A 21,592-nucleotide genomic window follows, 5' to 3' on the forward strand; every position below is an offset into this window, starting at 1 on the left:
GATTGGCCTCAAACTGACCCCATTTTCCATGGGGAAAAGAAGTCATGTCCCCAAGGTCTGGGTGTCAGATGAAAGTTGGACTTTAGGGCTCTAAGGACTTGCAAGCTCCTTGTTGCTGGCAGCTTTAGTTTTGGAGGAATCCAGCAAAGTGTAAAAATGTCTCACTGGGCACTGCCCTGTTGGCCAGGGCAAATGGCTGCAAATTGAGGCCATTTTCCATGGGGAAAATAAGTCATTGGCCCAGGGTCTGCGTATCAGACGAAAGGTGGCATCTGGGGCCCAAAGGAGTTGCAGGCTCCTCGATGCCAGCAGCTTTCGTTTTGGAGAAAATCAGCCAAGTTTGCAAATTTCACACCGGGAACGATGCAGAAGGCCAGGGCGAGTGGCCTCAAACTGACCCCATTTTCCATGGGGAAAAGAATTCATGTCCCCAGGGTCTGGGTGTCAGATGAAAGGCGGCCTTTGGGGCTCTAAGGACTTGCAAGCTCCTTGTTGCTGGCAGCTTTAACTGTGGAGGAATCCAGCAATGTTTAAAAATTTCTCACTGGGCACTGCCCTGTTGGCCAGGGCAAATGGCTGCAAATGGAGGCCATTTCCCATGGGAAAAAGAAGACCTTTCCCCAGGGTCTGGGTGTCCGATGAAAGGTGGCCATGGGGCTCTATGGATTCCCAGGGTCCTCGTTGCCAGCAGCTTTACTTTTGGAGAAAATCAGCCAAGTTTGCAAATTTCACACCGGGAACGATGGAGATGGCCAGGGCGAGTGGCCTCAAACTGACCCCATTTTCCATGGGGAAAAGAAGTCATGTCCCCAAGGTCTGGGTGTCAGATGAAAGGTGGCCTTTAGGGCTCTAAGGACTTGCAAGCTCCTTGTTGCCAGAAGCTTTAGTTTTGGAGGAATCCAGCAAAGTTTACAAATTTCTCAGTGGGCACTGCCCTGTTGGCCTTGGCAAATGGCTGCAAAGAGAGATTATGCATGGGAAAAAGAAGTCCTTTCCCCACGGTCTGAGTGTCCGATGAAAGGTGGTCTTTGGGGCTCTAAGGACTTCCAGCGTCCTCATTGCCGGCAGCTTTACTTTTGGAGAAAATCAGCCAAGTTTGCAAATTTCACACCGGGCACGATGCAGATGGCCAGGGCGAGTGGCCTCAAACTGACCCCATTTTCCATGGGGAAAATGAAGTCATGTCCCCAGGGTCTGGGTGTCAGATGAAAGCTGGCCTTTGGAGCTCTAAGGACTTGTAAGCTCCTAGTTGCTGGCAGCTTTAGTTGTGGAGGAATCCAGCAAAGTGTAAAAATGTCTCACTGGGCACTGCCCTGTTGGCCAGGGCAAATGGCTGCAAATGGCGGCCAGTTTGCATGGGAAAAAGAAGTCCTTTCCCCATAGCCTGGGTGTCAGATGAAACGTGGCCTTTGGGGCTCTAAGGACTTGCAGGGTACTACTTATTGGCAGAGTTCGTTTCGGAAAAATCCAGCAAAGGTTACAAATTTCTTGCTAGGCACCACCCTATTGGTTACGGCGAGAGGCCAGAAATGGAGGCCATTTTCCATGGGGAAAATGAAGTCATTGGCCCAGGGTCTGCGTATCAGAGGAAGGTGGCATCTGGGGCCCTAAGGAGTTGCAGGGTCCTCGTTGCCAGCAGCTTTACTTTTGGAGAAAATCAGCCATGATTGCAAATTTCACACTGGGCACGATGCAGATGGCCAGGGCGAGTGGCCTCAAACTGACCCCATTTTCCATGGGGAAAATGAAGTCATGTCCCCAGGGTCTGGGTGTCAGATGAAAGGCGGCCTTTGGGGCTCTAACAACTTCCAAGCTCCTAGTTGCTGGCAGCTTTAGTTGTGGAGGAATCCAGCAAAGGGTAAAAATTTCTCACTGGGCACTGCCCTATTGGCCAGGGCAAATGGCTGCAAATGGAAGCCATTTCCCATGGGGAAAATGAAGTCCTTTCCCCAGGGTCTGCGTATCAGATGAAAGGTGGCATCTGGGGCCCTAAGGAGTTCCGGGGTCCTCGTTGCCAGCAGCTTTAGTTTTGGAGAAAATCAGCCAAGTTTCCAAATTTCACACCGGGAACGATGCAGATGGGCAGGGCGAAAGGCCTCAAACTGACCCCATTTTCCCTGGGGAAAATGAAGTCATGTCCCCAGTGTTTGGGTGTCAGATGAAAGGTGGCCTTTGGGGCTCTAAGGACTTGCAAGCTCCTAGTTGTCGGCAGCTTTAGTTGTGGAGGAATCCAGCAAAGTTGGCAAATTTCTCACTGGGCACTGCCCTGTTGGCCAGGGCAAATGGCTACAAAGAGAGGTCATTTTGCATGGGAAAAAGAAGTCCTTTCCCCAGGGTCTGGGTGTCAGATGAAATGTGGCCTTTGGGGCTCCAAGGACTTCCAGGGTCCTCCTTGCCAGCCGCTTTACTTTTGGAGAAAATCCGCCAAGGTTGCAAATTTCACACCGGGAACGATGCAGATGGCCAGAGCGAGTGGCCTCATACTGATCCGATTTTCCATCTGGTCAATGAAGTCATGCCCCCAGGGTCTGGGTGTGTGATGAAAGGTGGACTTTGGGGCTCTAAGGACTTCCGGGGTCCTCGTTGCCAGCAGCTTTAGTTTTGGAGAAAATCAGCCAAGTTTGCAAATTTCACACCGGGAACAATGCAGATGGCCTGGGTGATTGGCCTCAAACTGACCCCATTTTCCATGGGGAAAATGAAGTCATGTCCCCAAGGTCTGGGTGTCAGATGAAAGTTGGACTTTAGGGCTCGAAGGACTTGCAAGCTCCTTGTTGCCAACAGCGTTAGTCCTGCAGAAATCCAGCAAAGTGTAAAAATTTCTCACTGGGCACTGCCCTGTTGGCCAGGGCAAATGGCTGCAAATTGAGGCCATTTCCCATGGGGAAAATGAAGTCATTGGCCCAGGGTCTGCGTATCAGATGAAAGGTGGCATCTGGGGCCCTAAGGAGTTCAGGGTCCTCGTTGCCAGCAGCTTTAGTTTTGGAGAAAATCAGCCAAGTTTGCAAATTTCCCACCGGGAACGATGCAGATGGCCAGGGCGAGTGGCCTGAAACTGACCCCAATTTCCCTGGGGAAAATGAAGTCATGTCCCCAGGGTCTGGGTTTCAGATGAAAGCTGGCCTTTGGAGCTCTAAGGACTTGTAAGCTCCTAGTTGCCGGCAGCTTTAGTTGTGGAGGAGAATCCAGCAAAGTGAAAAAATTTCTCACTGCGCACTGCCCTGTTGGCCAGGGCAAATGGCTGCAAATGGAGGCCATTTTGCAGGGGAAAAAGAACTCCTTTCCCCAGGGTCTGGGTGTCAGATCAAAGGTGGCCTTTGGGGCTCTAAGGACTTGCAGGGTACTACTTACTGGCATATTTAGATTTGGAGAAATCCAGCAAAGATTGCAAATTTCTTGCTGGTAACCACCCTATTGGTCTGGGCGAGAGGCCAGAAATGGAGGCCATTTTCCATGGGGAAAATGAAGTCATTGGCCCAGGGTCTGCGTATCAGATGAAAGGTGGCATCTGGGGCCCTAAGGAGTTGCAGGTTCCTCCTTGCCAGCAGCTTTAGTTTTGGAGAAAGTCAGCCATGACTGCAAATTTCCCACCGGGAACGATGCAGATGGCCAGAGCGAGTGGCCTCATACTGATCCGATTTTCCATCCGGACAATGAAGTCATGCCCCCAGGGTCTGGGTGTCAGATGAAAGGTGGACTTTAGGGCTCTAAGGACTTGCAAGCTCCTTGTTGCTGGTAGCTTTAGTTGTGGAGGAATCCAGCAAAGTTTGCAAATTTCTCACTGGGCACTGCCCTGTTGGCCAGGGCAAATGGCTGCAAAGAGAGGTTATTATGCATGGGAAAAAGAAGTCCTTTCCCCAGGGTCTGGGTGTCCGATGAAAGGTGGCCTTTGGGGCTGTAAGGACTTCCAGGGTCCTTGTTGCCAGCAGCTTTACTTTTGGAGAAAATCAGCCAAGTTTGCCAATTTCACACTGGGAACGATGCAGATGGACAGGGCGAGCGGCCTCAATCTGAGACCATTTTCCATGGGGAAAATGAAGTCATGTCCCCAGGGTCTGGGTGTGAGATAAAAGGTGGCCTTTGGGGCTCTAAGGACTTGTAAGCTCCTAGTTGCCGGCATCTTTAGTTGTGGAGGAATCCAGCAAAGTGTAAAAATTTCTCACTGGGCACTGCCCTGTTGGCCAGGGCAAATGGCTGCAAATGGAGGCCATTTTGCATGGGAAAAAGAAGTCCTTTCCCCAGGGTCTGGGTGTCAGATGAAATGTGGCCTTTGGGGCTCCAAGGACTTCCAGGGTCCTCGTTGCCAGCAGCTTTAGTTGTGGAGAAAATCAGCCAAGTTTCCAAATTTCACACCGGGAACGATGCAGATGGCCTGGGTGATTGGCCTCAAACTGACCCCATTTTCCATGGGGAAAAGAAGTCATGTCCCCAAGGTCTGGGTGTCAGATGAAAGTTGGACTTTAGGGCTCTAAGGACTTGCAAGCTCCTTGTTGCTGGCAGCTTTAGTTTTGGAGGAATCCAGCAAAGTTTGCAAATTTCTCACTGGGCACTGCCCTGTTGGCCAGGGCAAATGGCTGCAAATTGAGGCCATTTTCCATGGGGAAAATAAGTCATTGGCCCAGGGTCTGCGTATCAGACGAAAGGTGGCATCTGGGGCCCAAAGGAGTTGCAGGCTCCTCGATGCCAGCAGCTTTCGTTTTGGAGAAAATCAGCCAAGTTTGCAAATTTCACACCGGGAACGATGCAGAAGGCCAGGGCGAGTGGCCTCAAACTGACCCCATTTTCCATGGGGAAAAGAATTCATGTCCCCAGGGTCTGGGTGTCAGATGAAAGGCGGCCTTTGGGGCTCTAAGGACTTGCAAGCTCCTTGTTGCTGGCAGCTTTAACTGTGGAGGAATCCAGCAATGTTTAAAAATTTCTCACTGGGCACAGCCCTGTTGGCCAGGGCAAATGGCTGCAAATGGAGGCCATTTCCCATGGGAAAAAGAAGACCTTTCCCCAGGGTCTGGGTGTCCGATGAAAGGTGGCCATGGGGCTCTATGGATTCCCAGGGTCCTCGTTGCCAGCAGCTTTACTTTTGGAGAAAATCAGCCAAGTTTGCAAATTTCACACCGGGAACGATGGAGATGGCCAGGGCGAGTGGCCTCAAACTGACCCCATTTTCCATGGGGAAAAGAAGTCATGTCCCCAAGGTCTGGGTGTCAGATGAAAGGTGGCCTTTAGGGCTCTAAGGACTTGCAAGCTCCTTGTTGCCAGAAGCTTTAGTTTTGGAGGAATCCAGCAAAGTTTACAAATTTCTCAGTGGGCACTGCCCTGTTGGCCTTGGCAAATGGCTGCAAAGAGAGATTATGCATGGGAAAAAGAAGTCCTTTCCCCACGGTCTGAGTGTCCGATGAAAGGTGGTCTTTGGGGCTCTAAGGACTTCCAGCGTCCTCATTGCCGGCAGCTTTACTTTTGGAGAAAATCAGCCAAGTTTGCAAATTTCACACCGGGCACGATGCAGATGGCCAGGGCGAGTGGCCTCAAACTGACCCCATTTTCCATGGGGAAAATGAAGTCATGTCCCCAGGGTCTGGGTGTCAGATGAAAGCTGGCCTTTGGAGCTCTAAGGACTTGTAAGCTCCTAGTTGCTGGCAGCTTTAGTTGTGGAGGAATCCAGCAAAGTGTAAAAATGTCTCACTGGGCACTGCCCTGTTGGCCAGGGCAAATGGCTGCAAATGGCGGCCAGTTTGCATGGGAAAAAGAAGTCCTTTCCCCATAGCCTGGGTGTCAGATGAAACGTGGCCTTTGGGGCTCTAAGGACTTGCAGGGTACTACTTATTGGCAGAGTTCGTTTCGGAAAAATCCAGCAAAGGTTACAAATTTCTTGCTAGGCACCACCCTATTGGTTACGGCGAGAGGCCAGAAATGGAGGCCATTTTCCATGGGGAAAATGAAGTCATTGGCCCAGGGTCTGCGTATCAGAGGAAGGTGGCATCTGGGGCCCTAAGGAGTTGCAGGGTCCTCGTTGCCAGCAGCTTTACTTTTGGAGAAAATCAGCCATGATTGCAAATTTCACACTGGGCACGATGCAGATGGCCAGGGCGAGTGGCCTCAAACTGACCCCATTTTCCATGGGGAAAATGAAGTCATGTCCCCAGGGTCTGGGTGTCAGATGAAAGGCGGCCTTTGGGGCTCTAACAACTTCCAAGCTCCTAGTTGCCGGCAGCTTTAGTTGTGGAGGAATCCAGCAAAGTGTAAAAATTTCTCACTGGGCACTGCCCTATTGGCCAGGGCAAATGGCTGCAAATGGAAGCCATTTCCCATGGGGAAAATGAAGTCCTTTCCCCAGGGTCTGCGTATCAGATGAAAGGTGGCATCTGGGGCCCTAAGGAGTTCCGGGGTCCTCGTTGCCAGCAGCTTTAGTTTTGGAGAAAATCAGCCAAGTTTCCAAATTTCACACCGGGAACGATGCAGATGGGCAGGGCGAAAGGCCTCAAACTGACCCCATTTTCCCTGGGGAAAATGAAGTCATGTCCCCAGTGTTTGGGTGTCAGATGAAAGGTGGCCTTTGGGGCTCTAAGGACTTGCAAGCTCCTAGTTGTCGGCAGCTTTAGTTGTGGAGGAATCCAGCAAAGTTGGCAAATTTCTCACTGGGCACTGCCCTGTTGGCCAGGGCAAATGGCTACAAAGAGAGGTCATTTTGCATGGGAAAAAGAAGTCCTTTCCCCAGGGTCTGGGTGTCAGATGAAATGTGGCCTTTGGGGCTCCAAGGACTTCCAGGGTCCTCCTTGCCAGCCGCTTTACTTTTGGAGAAAATCCGCCAAGGTTGCAAATTTCACACCGGGAACGATGCAGATGGCCAGAGCGAGTGGCCTCATACTGATCCGATTTTCCATCTGGTCAATGAAGTCATGCCCCCAGGGTCTGGGTGTGTGATGAAAGGTGGACTTTGGGGCTCTAAGGACTTCCGGGGTCCTCGTTGCCAGCAGCTTTAGTTTTGGAGAAAATCAGCCAAGTTTGCAAATTTCACACCGGGAACAATGCAGATGGCCTGGGTGATTGGCCTCAAACTGACCCCATTTTCCATGGGGAAAATGAAGTCATGTCCCCAAGGTCTGGGTGTCAGATGAAAGTTGGACTTTAGGGCTCGAAGGACTTGCAAGCTCCTTGTTGCCAACAGCGTTAGTCCTGCAGAAATCCAGCAAAGTGTAAAAATTTCTCACTGGGCACTGCCCTGTTGGCCAGGGCAAATGGCTGCAAATTGAGGCCATTTCCCATGGGGAAAATGAAGTCATTGGCCCAGGGTCTGCGTATCAGATGAAAGGTGGCATCTGGGGCCCTAAGGAGTTCCGGGGTCCTCGTTGCCAGCAGCTTTAGTTTTGGAGAAAATCAGCCAAGTTTCCAAATTTCACACCGGGAACGATGCAGATGGGCAGGGCGAAAGGCCTCAAACTGACCCCATTTTCCCTGGGGAAAATGAAGTCATGTCCCCAGGGTCTGGGTGTCAGATGAAAGGTGGCCTTTGGAGCTAGAAGGACTTGCAAGCTCCTTGTTGCCAACAGCGTTATTCCTGCAGAAATCCAGCAAAGTGTAAAAATTTCTCACTGGGCACTGCCCTGTTGGCCAGGGCAAATGGCTGCAAATGGAGGCCATTTTGCATGGGAAAAAGAAGTCCTTTCCCCAGGGTCTGGGTGTCAGATGAAATGTGGCCTTTGGGGCTCCAAGGACTTCCAGGGTCCTCGTTGCCAGCAGCTTTAGTTGTGGAGAAAATCAGCCAAGTTTCCAAATTTCACACCGGGAACGATGCAGATGGCCTGGGTGATTGGCCTCAAACTGACCCCATTTTCCATGGGGAAAAGAAGTCATGTCCCCAAGGTCTGGGTGTCAGATGAAAGTTGGACTTTAGGGCTCTAAGGACTTGCAAGCTCCTTGTTGCTGGCAGCTTTAGTTTTGGAGGAATCCAGCAAAGTGTAAAAATGTCTCACTGGGCACTGCCCTGTTGGCCAGGGCAAATGGCTGCAAATTGAGGCCATTTTCCATGGGGAAAATAAGTCATTGGCCCAGGGTCTGCGTATCAGACGAAAGGTGGCATCTGGGGCCCAAAGGAGTTGCAGGCTCCTCGATGCCAGCAGCTTTCGTTTTGGAGAAAATCAGCCAAGTTTGCAAATTTCACACCGGGAACGATGCAGAAGGCCAGGGCGAGTGGCCTCAAACTGACCCCATTTTCCATGGGGAAAAGAATTCATGTCCCCAGGGTCTGGGTGTCAGATGAAAGGCGGCCTTTGGGGCTCTAAGGACTTGCAAGCTCCTTGTTGCTGGCAGCTTTAACTGTGGAGGAATCCAGCAATGTTTAAAAATTTCTCACTGGGCACTGCCCTGTTGGCCAGGGCAAATGGCTGCAAATGGAGGCCATTTCCCATGGGAAAAAGAAGACCTTTCCCCAGGGTCTGGGTGTCCGATGAAAGGTGGCCATGGGGCTCTATGGATTCCCAGGGTCCTCGTTGCCAGCAGCTTTACTTTTGGAGAAAATCAGCCAAGTTTGCAAATTTCACACCGGGAACGATGGAGATGGCCAGGGCGAGTGGCCTCAAACTGACCCCATTTTCCATGGGGAAAAGAAGTCATGTCCCCAAGGTCTGGGTGTCAGATGAAAGGTGGCCTTTAGGGCTCTAAGGACTTGCAAGCTCCTTGTTGCCAGAAGCTTTAGTTTTGGAGGAATCCAGCAAAGTTTACAAATTTCTCAGTGGGCACTGCCCTGTTGGCCTTGGCAAATGGCTGCAAAGAGAGATTATGCATGGGAAAAAGAAGTCCTTTCCCCACGGTCTGAGTGTCCGATGAAAGGTGGTCTTTGGGGCTCTAAGGACTTCCAGCGTCCTCATTGCCGGCAGCTTTACTTTTGGAGAAAATCAGCCAAGTTTGCAAATTTCACACCGGGCACGATGCAGATGGCCAGGGCGAGTGGCCTCAAACTGACCCCATTTTCCATGGGGAAAATGAAGTCATGTCCCCAGGGTCTGGGTGTCAGATGAAAGCTGGCCTTTGGAGCTCTAAGGACTTGTAAGCTCCTAGTTGCTGGCAGCTTTAGTTGTGGAGGAATCCAGCAAAGTGTAAAAATGTCTCACTGGGCACTGCCCTGTTGGCCAGGGCAAATGGCTGCAAATGGCGGCCAGTTTGCATGGGAAAAAGAAGTCCTTTCCCCATAGCCTGGGTGTCAGATGAAACGTGGCCTTTGGGGCTCTAAGGACTTGCAGGGTACTACTTATTGGCAGAGTTCGTTTCGGAAAAATCCAGCAAAGGTTACAAATTTCTTGCTAGGCACCACCCTATTGGTTACGGCGAGAGGCCAGAAATGGAGGCCATTTTCCATGGGGAAAATGAAGTCATTGGCCCAGGGTCTGCGTATCAGAGGAAGGTGGCATCTGGGGCCCTAAGGAGTTGCAGGGTCCTCGTTGCCAGCAGCTTTACTTTTGGAGAAAATCAGCCATGATTGCAAATTTCACACTGGGCACGATGCAGATGGCCAGGGCGAGTGGCCTCAAACTGACCCCATTTTCCATGGGGAAAATGAAGTCATGTCCCCAGGGTCTGGGTGTCAGATGAAAGGCGGCCTTTGGGGCTCTAACAACTTCCAAGCTCCTAGTTGCCGGCAGCTTTAGTTGTGGAGGAATCCAGCAAAGTGTAAAAATTTCTCACTGGGCACTGCCCTATTGGCCAGGGCAAATGGCTGCAAATGGAAGCCATTTCCCATGGGGAAAATGAAGTCCTTTCCCCAGGGTCTGCGTATCAGATGAAAGGTGGCATCTGGGGCCCTAAGGAGTTCCGGGGTCCTCGTTGCCAGCAGCTTTAGTTTTGGAGAAAATCAGCCAAGTTTCCAAATTTCACACCGGGAACGATGCAGATGGGCAGGGCGAAAGGCCTCAAACTGACCCCATTTTCCCTGGGGAAAATGAAGTCATGTCCCCAGTGTTTGGGTGTCAGATGAAAGGTGGCCTTTGGGGCTCTAAGGACTTGCAAGCTCCTAGTTGTCGGCAGCTTTAGTTGTGGAGGAATCCAGCAAAGTTGGCAAATTTCTCACTGGGCACTGCCCTGTTGGCCAGGGCAAATGGCTACAAAGAGAGGTCATTTTGCATGGGAAAAAGAAGTCCTTTCCCCAGGGTCTGGGTGTCAGATGAAATGTGGCCTTTGGGGCTCCAAGGACTTCCAGGGTCCTCCTTGCCAGCCGCTTTACTTTTGGAGAAAATCCGCCAAGGTTGCAAATTTCACACCGGGAACGATGCAGATGGCCAGAGCGAGTGGCCTCATACTGATCCGATTTTCCATCTGGTCAATGAAGTCATGCCCCCAGGGTCTGGGTGTGTGATGAAAGGTGGACTTTGGGGCTCTAAGGACTTCCGGGGTCCTCGTTGCCAGCAGCTTTAGTTTTGGAGAAAATCAGCCAAGTTTGCAAATTTCACACCGGGAACAATGCAGATGGCCTGGGTGATTGGCCTCAAACTGACCCCATTTTCCATGGGGAAAATGAAGTCATGTCCCCAAGGTCTGGGTGTCAGATGAAAGTTGGACTTTAGGGCTCGAAGGACTTGCAAGCTCCTTGTTGCCAACAGCGTTAGTCCTGCAGAAATCCAGCAAAGTGTAAAAATTTCTCACTGGGCACTGCCCTGTTGGCCAGGGCAAATGGCTGCAAATTGAGGCCATTTCCCATGGGGAAAATGAAGTCATTGGCCCAGGGTCTGCGTATCAGATGAAAGGTGGCATCTGGGGCCCTAAGGAGTTCAGGGTCCTCGTTGCCAGCAGCTTTAGTTTTGGAGAAAATCAGCCAAGTTTGCAAATTTCCCACCGGGAACGATGCAGATGGCCAGGGCGAGTGGCCTGAAACTGACCCCAATTTCCCTGGGGAAAATGAAGTCATGTCCCCAGGGTCTGGGTTTCAGATGAAAGCTGGCCTTTGGAGCTCTAAGGACTTGTAAGCTCCTAGTTGCCGGCAGCTTTAGTTGTGGAGGAGAATCCAGCAAAGTGAAAAAATTTCTCACTGCGCACTGCCCTGTTGGCCAGGGCAAATGGCTGCAAATGGAGGCCATTTTGCAGGGGAAAAAGAACTCCTTTCCCCAGGGTCTGGGTGTCAGATCAAAGGTGGCCTTTGGGGCTCTAAGGACTTGCAGGGTACTACTTACTGGCATATTTAGATTTGGAGAAATCCAGCAAAGATTGCAAATTTCTTGCTGGTAACCACCCTATTGGTCTGGGCGAGAGGCCAGAAATGGAGGCCATTTTCCATGGGGAAAATGAAGTCATTGGCCCAGGGTCTGCGTATCAGATGAAAGGTGGCATCTGGGGCCCTAAGGAGTTGCAGGTTCCTCCTTGCCAGCAGCTTTAGTTTTGGAGAAAGTCAGCCATGACTGCAAATTTCCCACCGGGAACGATGCAGATGGCCAGAGCGAGTGGCCTCATACTGATCCGATTTTCCATCCGGACAATGAAGTCATGCCCCCAGGGTCTGGGTGTCAGATGAAAGGTGGACTTTAGGGCTCTAAGGACTTGCAAGCTCCTTGTTGCTGGTAGCTTTAGTTGTGGAGGAATCCAGCAAAGTTTGCAAATTTCTCACTGGGCACTGCCCTGTTGGCCAGGGCAAATGGCTGCAAAGAGAGGTTATTATGCATGGGAAAAAGAAGTCCTTTCCCCAGGGTCTGGGTGTCCGATGAAAGGTGGCCTTTGGGGCTGTAAGGACTTCCAGGGTCCTTGTTGCCAGCAGCTTTACTTTTGGAGAAAATCAGCCAAGTTTGCCAATTTCACACTGGGAACGATGCAGATGGACAGGGCGAGCGGCCTCAATCTGAGACCATTTTCCATGGGGAAAATGAAGTCATGTCCCCAGGGTCTGGGTGTGAGATAAAAGGTGGCCTTTGGGGCTCTAAGGACTTGTAAGCTCCTAGTTGCCGGCATCTTTAGTTGTGGAGGAATCCAGCAAAGTGTAAAAATTTCTCACTGGGCACTGCCCTGTTGGCCAGGGCAAATGGCTGCAAATGGAGGCCATTTTGCATGGGAAAAAGAAGTCCTTTCCCCAGGGTCTGGGTGTCAGATGAAATGTGGCCTTTGGGGCTCCAAGGACTTCCAGGGTCCTCGTTGCCAGCAGCTTTAGTTGTGGAGAAAATCAGCCAAGTTTCCAAATTTCACACCGGGAACGATGCAGATGGCCTGGGTGATTGGCCTCAAACTGACCCCATTTTCCATGGGGAAAAGAAGTCATGTCCCCAAGGTCTGGGTGTCAGATGAAAGTTGGACTTTAGGGCTCTAAGGACTTGCAAGCTCCTTGTTGCTGGCAGCTTTAGTTTTGGAGGAATCCAGCAAAGTTTGCAAATTTCTCACTGGGCACTGCCCTGTTGGCCAGGGCAAATGGCTGCAAATTGAGGCCATTTTCCATGGGGAAAATAAGTCATTGGCCCAGGGTCTGCGTATCAGACGAAAGGTGGCATCTGGGGCCCAAAGGAGTTGCAGGCTCCTCGATGCCAGCAGCTTTCGTTTTGGAGAAAATCAGCCAAGTTTGCAAATTTCACACCGGGAACGATGCAGAAGGCCAGGGCGAGTGGCCTCAAACTGACCCCATTTTCCATGGGGAAAAGAATTCATGTCCCCAGGGTCTGGGTGTCAGATGAAAGGCGGCCTTTGGGGCTCTAAGGACTTGCAAGCTCCTTGTTGCTGGCAGCTTTAACTGTGGAGGAATCCAGCAATGTTTAAAAATTTCTCACTGGGCACAGCCCTGTTGGCCAGGGCAAATGGCTGCAAATGGAGGCCATTTCCCATGGGAAAAAGAAGACCTTTCCCCAGGGTCTGGGTGTCCGATGAAAGGTGGCCATGGGGCTCTATGGATTCCCAGGGTCCTCGTTGCCAGCAGCTTTACTTTTGGAGAAAATCAGCCAAGTTTGCAAATTTCACACCGGGAACGATGGAGATGGCCAGGGCGAGTGGCCTCAAACTGACCCCATTTTCCATGGGGAAAAGAAGTCATGTCCCCAAGGTCTGGGTGTCAGATGAAAGGTGGCCTTTAGGGCTCTAAGGACTTGCAAGCTCCTTGTTGCCAGAAGCTTTAGTTTTGGAGGAATCCAGCAAAGTTTACAAATTTCTCAGTGGGCACTGCCCTGTTGGCCTTGGCAAATGGCTGCAAAGAGAGATTATGCATGGGAAAAAGAAGTCCTTTCCCCACGGTCTGAGTGTCCGATGAAAGGTGGTCTTTGGGGCTCTAAGGACTTCCAGCGTCCTCATTGCCGGCAGCTTTACTTTTGGAGAAAATCAGCCAAGTTTGCAAATTTCACACCGGGCACGATGCAGATGGCCAGGGCGAGTGGCCTCAAACTGACCCCATTTTCCATGGGGAAAATGAAGTCATGTCCCCAGGGTCTGGGTGTCAGATGAAAGCTGGCCTTTGGAGCTCTAAGGACTTGTAAGCTCCTAGTTGCTGGCAGCTTTAGTTGTGGAGGAATCCAGCAAAGTGTAAAAATGTCTCACTGGGCACTGCCCTGTTGGCCAGGGCAAATGGCTGCAAATGGCGGCCAGTTTGCATGGGAAAAAGAAGTCCTTTCCCCATAGCCTGGGTGTCAGATGAAACGTGGCCTTTGGGGCTCTAAGGACTTGCAGGGTACTACTTATTGGCAGAGTTCGTTTCGGAAAAATCCAGCAAAGGTTACAAATTTCTTGCTAGGCACCACCCTATTGGTTACGGCGAGAGGCCAGAAATGGAGGCCATTTTCCATGGGGAAAATGAAGTCATTGGCCCAGGGTCTGCGTATCAGAGGAAGGTGGCATCTGGGGCCCTAAGGAGTTGCAGGGTCCTCGTTGCCAGCAGCTTTACTTTTGGAGAAAATCAGCCATGATTGCAAATTTCACACTGGGCACGATGCAGATGGCCAGGGCGAGTGGCCTCAAACTGACCCCATTTTCCATGGGGAAAATGAAGTCATGTCCCCAGGGTCTGGGTGTCAGATGAAAGGCGGCCTTTGGGGCTCTAACAACTTCCAAGCTCCTAGTTGCCGGCAGCTTTAGTTGTGGAGGAATCCAGCAAAGTGTAAAAATTTCTCACTGGGCACTGCCCTATTGGCCAGGGCAAATGGCTGCAAATGGAAGCCATTTCCCATGGGGAAAATGAAGTCCTTTCCCCAGGGTCTGCGTATCAGATGAAAGGTGGCATCTGGGGCCCTAAGGAGTTCCGGGGTCCTCGTTGCCAGCAGCTTTAGTTTTGGAGAAAATCAGCCAAGTTTCCAAATTTCACACCGGGAACGATGCAGATGGGCAGGGCGAAAGGCCTCAAACTGACCCCATTTTCCCTGGGGAAAATGAAGTCATGTCCCCAGTGTTTGGGTGTCAGATGAAAGGTGGCCTTTGGGGCTCTAAGGACTTGCAAGCTCCTAGTTGTCGGCAGCTTTAGTTGTGGAGGAATCCAGCAAAGTTGGCAAATTTCTCACTGGGCACTGCCCTGTTGGCCAGGGCAAATGGCTACAAAGAGAGGTCATTTTGCATGGGAAAAAGAAGTCCTTTCCCCAGGGTCTGGGTGTCAGATGAAATGTGGCCTTTGGGGCTCCAAGGACTTCCAGGGTCCTCCTTGCCAGCCGCTTTACTTTTGGAGAAAATCCGCCAAGGTTGCAAATTTCACACCGGGAACGATGCAGATGGCCAGAGCGAGTGGCCTCATACTGATCCGATTTTCCATCTGGTCAATGAAGTCATGCCCCCAGGGTCTGGGTGTGTGATGAAAGGTGGACTTTGGGGCTCTAAGGACTTCCGGGGTCCTCGTTGCCAGCAGCTTTAGTTTTGGAGAAAATCAGCCAAGTTTGCAAATTTCACACCGGGAACAATGCAGATGGCCTGGGTGATTGGCCTCAAACTGACCCCATTTTCCATGGGGAAAATGAAGTCATGTCCCCAAGGTCTGGGTGTCAGATGAAAGTTGGACTTTAGGGCTCGAAGGACTTGCAAGCTCCTTGTTGCCAACAGCGTTAGTCCTGCAGAAATCCAGCAAAGTGTAAAAATTTCTCACTGGGCACTGCCCTGTTGGCCAGGGCAAATGGCTGCAAATTGAGGCCATTTCCCATGGGGAAAATGAAGTCATTGGCCCAGGGTCTGCGTATCAGATGAAAGGTGGCATCTGGGGCCCTAAGGAGTTCCGGGGTCCTCGTTGCCAGCAGCTTTAGTTTTGGAGAAAATCAGCCAAGTTTCCAAATTTCACACCGGGAACGATGCAGATGGGCAGGGCGAAAGGCCTCAAACTGACCCCATTTTCCCTGGGGAAAATGAAGTCATGTCCCCAGTGTTTGGGTGTCAGATGAAAGGTGGCCTTTGGGGCTCTAAGGACTTGCAAGCTCCTAGTTGTCGGCAGCTTTAGTTGTGGAGGAATCCAGCAAAGTTGGCAAATTTCTCACTGGGCACTGCCCTGTTGGCCAGGGCAAATGGCTGCAAAGAGAGGTTATTATGCATGGGAAAAAGAAGTCCTTTCCCCAGGGTCTGGGTGTCCGATGAAAGGTGGCCTTTGGGGCTGTAAGGACTTCCAGGGTCCTTGTTGCCAGCAGCTTTACTTTTGGAGAAAATCAGCCAAGTTTGCAAATTTCACACTGGGAACGATGCAGATGGACAGGGCAAGCGGCCTCAATCTCAGACCATTTTCCATGGGGAAAATGAAGTCATGTCCCCAGGGTCTGGGTGTGAGATAAAAGGTGGCCTTTGGGGCTCTAAGGACTTGTAAGCTCCTAGTTGCTGGCAGCTTTAGTTGTGGAGGAATCCAGCAAAGTGTAAAAATTTCTCACTAGGCACTGCCCTGTTGGCCAGGGCAAATGGCTGCAAATGGAGGCCATTTTGCATGGGAAAAAGAAGTCCTTTCCCCAGGGTCTGGGTGTCAGATGAAATGTGGCCTTTGGGGCTCCAAGGACTTCCAGGGTCCTCGTTGCCAGCAGCATTACTTTTGGAGAAAATCAGCCATGTTTGCAAATTTCACACCGGGAACAATGCAGATGGCCTGGGTGATTGGCCTCAAACTGACCCCATTATCCATGGGGAAAAGAAGTCATGTCCCCAAGGTCTGGGTGTCAGATGAAAGTTGGACTTTAGGGCTCTAAGGACTTGCAAGCTCCTTGTTGCTGGCAGCTTTAGTTTTGGAGGAATCCAGCAAAGTTTGCAAATTTCTCACTGGGCACTGCCCTGTTGGCCAGGGCAAATGGCTGCAAATTGAGGCCATTTTCCATGGGGAAAATAAGTCATTGGCCCAGGGTCTGCGTATCAGACGAAAGGTGGCATCTGGGGCCCAAAGGAGTTGCAGGCTCCTCGATGCCAGCAGCTTTCGTTTTGGAGAAAATCAGCCAAGTTTGCAAATTTCACACCGGGAACGATGCAGAAGGCCAGGGCGAGTGGCCTCAAACTGACCCCATTTTCCATGGGGAAAAGAATTCATGTCCCCAGGGTCTGGGTGTCAGATGAAAGGCGGCCTTTGGGGCTCGAAGGACTTGCAAGCTCCTTGTTGCTGGCAGCTTTAACTGTGGAGGAATCCAGCAATGTTTAAAAATTTCTCACTGGGCACTGCCCTGTTGGCCAGGGCAAATGGCTGCAAATGGAGGCCATTTCCCATGGGAAAAAGAAGACCTTTCCCCAGGGTCTGGGTGTCCGATGAAAGGTGGCCATGGGACTCTATGGATTCCCAGGGTCCTCGTTGCCAGCAGCTTTACTTTTGGAGAAAATCAGCCAAGTTTGCAAATTTCACACCGGGAACGATGGAGATGGCCAGGGCGAGTGGCCTCAAACTGACCCCATTTTCCATGAGGAAAAGAAGTCATGTCCCCAAGGTCTGGGTGTCAGATGAAAGGTGGCCTTTAGGGCTCTAAGGACTTGCAAGCTCCTTGTTGCCAGAAGCTTTAGTTTTGGAGGAATCCAGCAAAGTTTACAAATTTCTCAGTGGGCACTGCCCTGTTGGCCTTGGCAAATGGCTGCAAAGAGAGATTATGCATGGGAAAAAGAAGTCCTTTCCCCACGGTCTGAGTGTCCGATGAAAGGTGGTCTTTGGGGCTCTAAGGACTTCCAGCGTCCTCATTGCCGGCAGCTTTACTTTTGGAGAAAATCAGCCAAGTTTGCAAATTTCACACCGGGAACGATGCAGATGGCCAGGGCGAGTGGCCTCAAACTGACCCCATTTTCCATGGGGAAAAGAATTCATGTCCCCAGGGTCTGGGTGTCAGATGAAAGGCGGCCTTTGGGGCTCTAAGGACTTGCAAGCTCCTTGTTGCTGGCAGCTTTAACTGTGGAGGAATCCAGCAATGTTTAAAAATTTCTCACTGGGCACTGCCCTGTTGGCCAGGGCAAATGGCTGCAAATGGAGGCCATTTCCCATGGGAAAAAGAAGACCTTTCCCCAGGGTCTGGGTGTCCGATGAAAGGTGGCCATGGGGCTGTAAGGACTTCCAGGGTCCTTGTTGCCAGCAGCTTTACTTTTGGAGAAAATCAGCCAAGTTTGCAAATTTCACACTGGGAACGATGCAGATGGACAGGGCGAGCGGCCTCAATCTGAGACCATTTTCCATGGGGAAAATGAAGTCATGTCCCCAGGGTCTGGGTGTGAGATAAAAGGTGGCCTTTGGGGCTCTAAGGACTTGTAAGCTCCTAGTTGCCGGCAGCTTTAGTTGTGGAGGAATCCAGCAAAGTGTAAAAATTTCTCACTGGGCACTGCCCTGTTGGCCAGGGCAAATGGCTGCAAATGGAGGCCATTTTGCATGGGAAAAAGAAGTCCTTTCCCCAGGGTCTGGGTGTCAGATGAAATGTGGCCTTTGGGGCTCCAAGGACTTCCAGGGTCCTCGTTGCCAGCAGCATTACTTTTGGAGAAAATCAGCCATGTTTGCAAATTTCACACCGGGCACGATGCAGATGGCCTGGGTGATTGGCCTCAAACTGACCCCATTTTCCATGGGGAAAAGAAGTCATGTCCCCAAGGTCTGGGTGTCAGATGAAAGTTGGACTTTAGGGCTCTAAGGACTTGCAAGCTCCTTGTTGCTGGCAGCTTTAGTTTTGGAGGAATCCAGCAAAGTTTGCAAATTTCTCACTGGGCACTGCCCTGTTGGCCAGGGCAAATGGCTGCAAATTGAGGCCATTTTCCATGGGGAAAATAAGTCATTGGCCCAGGGTCTGCGTATCAGACGAAAGGTGGCATCTGGGGCCCAAAGGAGTTGCAGGCTCCTCGATGCCAGCAGCTTTCGTTTTGGAGAAAATCAGCCAAGTTTGCAAATTTCACACCGGGAACGATGCAGAAGGCCAGGGCGAGTGGCCTCAAACTGACCCCATTTTCCATGGGGAAAAGAATTCATGTCCCCAGGGTCTGGGTGTCAGATGAAAGGCGGCCTTTGGGGCTCGAAGGACTTGCAAGCTCCTTGTTGCTGGCAGCTTTAACTGTGGAGGAATCCAGCAATGTTTAAAAATTTCTCACTGGGCACTGCCCTGTTGGCCAGGGCAAATGGCTGCAAATGGAGGCCATTTCCCATGGGAAAAAGAAGACCTTTCCCCAGGGTCTGGGTGTCCGATGAAAGGTGGCCATGGGGCTCTATGGATTCCCAGGGTCCTCGTTGCCAGCAGCTTTACTTTTGGAGAAAATCAGCCAAGTTTGCAAATTTCACACCGGGAACGATGGAGATGGCCAGGGCGAGTGGCCTCAAACTGACCCCATTTTCCATGGGGAAAAGAAGTCATGTCCCGAAGGTCTGGGTGTCAGATGAAAGGTGGCCTTTAGGGCTCTAAGGACTTGCAAGCTCCTTGTTGCCAGAAGCTTTAGTTTTGGAGGAATCCAGCAAAGTTTACAAATTTCTCAGTGGGCACTGCCCTGTTGGCCTTGGCAAATGGCTGCAAAGAGAGATTATGCATGGGAAAAAGAAGTCCTTTCCCCACGGTCTGAGTGTCCGATGAAAGGTGGCCTTTGGGGCTCTAAGGACTTCCAGCGTCCTCATTGCCGGCAGCTTTACTTTTGGAGAAAATCAGCCAAGTTTGCAAATTTCACACCGGGCACGATGCAGATGGCCAGGGCGAGTGGCCTCAAACTGACCCCATTTTCCATGGGGAAAATGAAGTCATGTCCCCAGGGTCTGGGTGTCAGATGAAAGCTGGCCTTTGGAGCTCTAAGGACTTGTAAGCTCCTAGTTGCTGGCAGCTTTAGTTGTGGAGGAATCCAGCAAAGTGTAAAAATGTCTCACTGGGCACTGCCCTGTTGGCCAGGGCAAATGGCTGCAAATGGCGGCCAGTTTGCATGGGAAAAAGAAGTCCTTTCCCCATAGCCTGGGTGTCAGATGAAACGTGGCCTTTGGGGCTCTAAGGACTTGCAGGGTACTACTTATTGGCAGAGTTCGTTTCGGAAAAATCCAGCAAAGGTTACAAATTTCTTGCTAGGCACCACCCTATTGGTTACGGCGAGAGGCCAGAAATGGAGGCCATTTTCCATGGGGAAAATGAAGTCATTGGCCCAGGGTCTGCGTATCAGAGGAAGGTGGCATCTGGGGCCCTAAGGAGTTGCAGGGTCCTCGTTGCCAGCAGCTTTACTTTTGGAGAAAATCAGCCATGATTGCAAATTTCACACTGGGCACGATGCAGATGGCCAGGGCGAGTGGCCTCAAACTGACCCCATTTTCCATGGGGAAAATGAAGTCATGTCCCCAGGGTCTGGGTGTCAGATGAAAGGCGGCCTTTGGGGCTCTAACAACTTCCAAGCTCCTTGTTGCCGGCAGCTTTAGTTGTGGAGGAATCCAGCAAAGGGTAAAAATTTCTCACTGGGCACTGCCCTATTGGCCAGGGCAAATGGCTGCAAATGGAAGCCATTTCCCATGGGGAAAATGAAGTCATTGGCCCAGGGTCTGCGTACCAGATGAAAGGTGGCATCTGGGGCCCTAAGGAGTTCCGGGGTCCTCGTTGCCAGCAGCTTTAGTTTTGGAGAAAATCAGCCAAGTTTCCAAATTTCACACCGGGAACGATGCAGATGGGCAGGGCGAAAGGCCTCAAACTGACCCCATTTTCCCTGGGGAAAATGAAGTCATGTCCCCAGTGTTTGGGTGTCAGATGAAAGGTGGCCTTTGGGGCTCTAAGGACTTGCAAGCTCCTAGTTGTCGGCAGCTTTAGTTGTGGAGGAATCCAGCAAAGTTGGCAAATTTCTCACTGGGCACTGCCCTGTTGGCCAGGGCAAATGGCTGCAAATGGAGGCCATTTTGCATGGGAAAAAGAAGTCCTTTCCCCACGGTCTGGGTGTCAGATGAAATGTGGCCTTTGGGGCTCCAAGGACTTCCAGGGTCCTCCTTGCCAGCCGCTTTACTTTTGGAGAAAATCCGCCAAGGTTGCAAATTTCACACCGGGAACGATGCAGATGGCCAGAGCGAGTGGCCTCATACTGATCCGATTTTCCATCTGGTCAATGAAGTCATGCCCCCAGGGTCTGGGTGTGTGATGAAAGGTGGACTTTGGGGCTCTAAGGACTTCCGGGGTCCTCGTTGCCAGCAGCTTTAGTTTTGGAGAAAATCAGCCAAGTTTGCAAATTTCACACCGGGAACAATGCAGATGGCCTGGGTGATTGGCCTCAAACTGACCCCATTTTCCATGGGGAAAATGAAGTCATGTCCCCAAGGTCTGGGTGTCAGATGAAAGTTGGACTTTAGGGCTCGAAGGACTTGCAAGCTCCTTGTTGCCAACAGCGTTAGTCCTGCAGAAATCCAGCAAAGTGTAAAAATTTCTCACTGGGCACTGCCCTGTTGGCCAGGGCAAATGGCTGCAAATTGAGGCCATTTCCCATGGGGAAAATGAAGTCATTGGCCCAGGGTCTGCGTATCAGATGAAAGGTGGCATCTGGGGCCCTAAGGAGTTCAGGGTCCTCGTTGCCAGCAGCTTTAGTTTTGGAGAAAATCAGCCAAGTTTGCAAATTTCCCACCGGGAACGATGCAGATGGCCAGGGCGAGTGGCCTGAAACTGACCCCAATTTCCCTGGGGAAAATGAAGTCATGTCCCCAGGGTCTGGGTTTCAGATGAAAGCTGGCCTTTGGAGCTCTAAGGACTTGTAAGCTCCTAGTTGCCGGCAGCTTTAGTTGTGGAGGAGAATCCAGCAAAGTGAAAAAATTTCTCACTGCGCACTGCCCTGTTGGCCAGGGCAAATGGCTGCAAATGGAGGCCATTTTGCAGGGGAAAAAGAACTCCTTTCCCCAGGGTCTGGGTGTCAGATCAAAGGTGGCCTTTGGGGCTCTAAGGACTTGCAGGGTACTACTTACTGGCATATTTAGATTTGGAGAAATCCAGCAAAGATTGCAAATTTCTTGCTGGTAACCACCCTATTGGTCTGGGCGAGAGGCCAGAAATGGAGGCCATTTTCCATGGGGAAAATGAAGTCATTGGCCCAGGGTCTGCGTATCAGATGAAAGGTGGCATCTGGGGCCCTAAGGAGTTGCAGGTTCCTCCTTGCCAGCAGCTTTAGTTTTGGAGAAAGTCAGCCATGACTGCAAATTTCCCACCGGGAACGATGCAGATGGCCAGAGCGAGTGGCCTCATACTGATCCGATTTTCCATCCGGACAATGAAGTCATGCCCCCAGGGTCTGGGTGTCAGATGAAAGGTGGACTTTAGGGCTCTAA

The sequence above is a fragment of the Agelaius tricolor genome, unplaced genomic scaffold (assembly GCF_023055355.1).
Source record: "Agelaius tricolor isolate 1412-34295 unplaced genomic scaffold, bAgeTri1.0.p SCAF_16, whole genome shotgun sequence".
Taxonomy (NCBI): Eukaryota; Metazoa; Chordata; class Aves; order Passeriformes; family Icteridae; genus Agelaius; species Agelaius tricolor.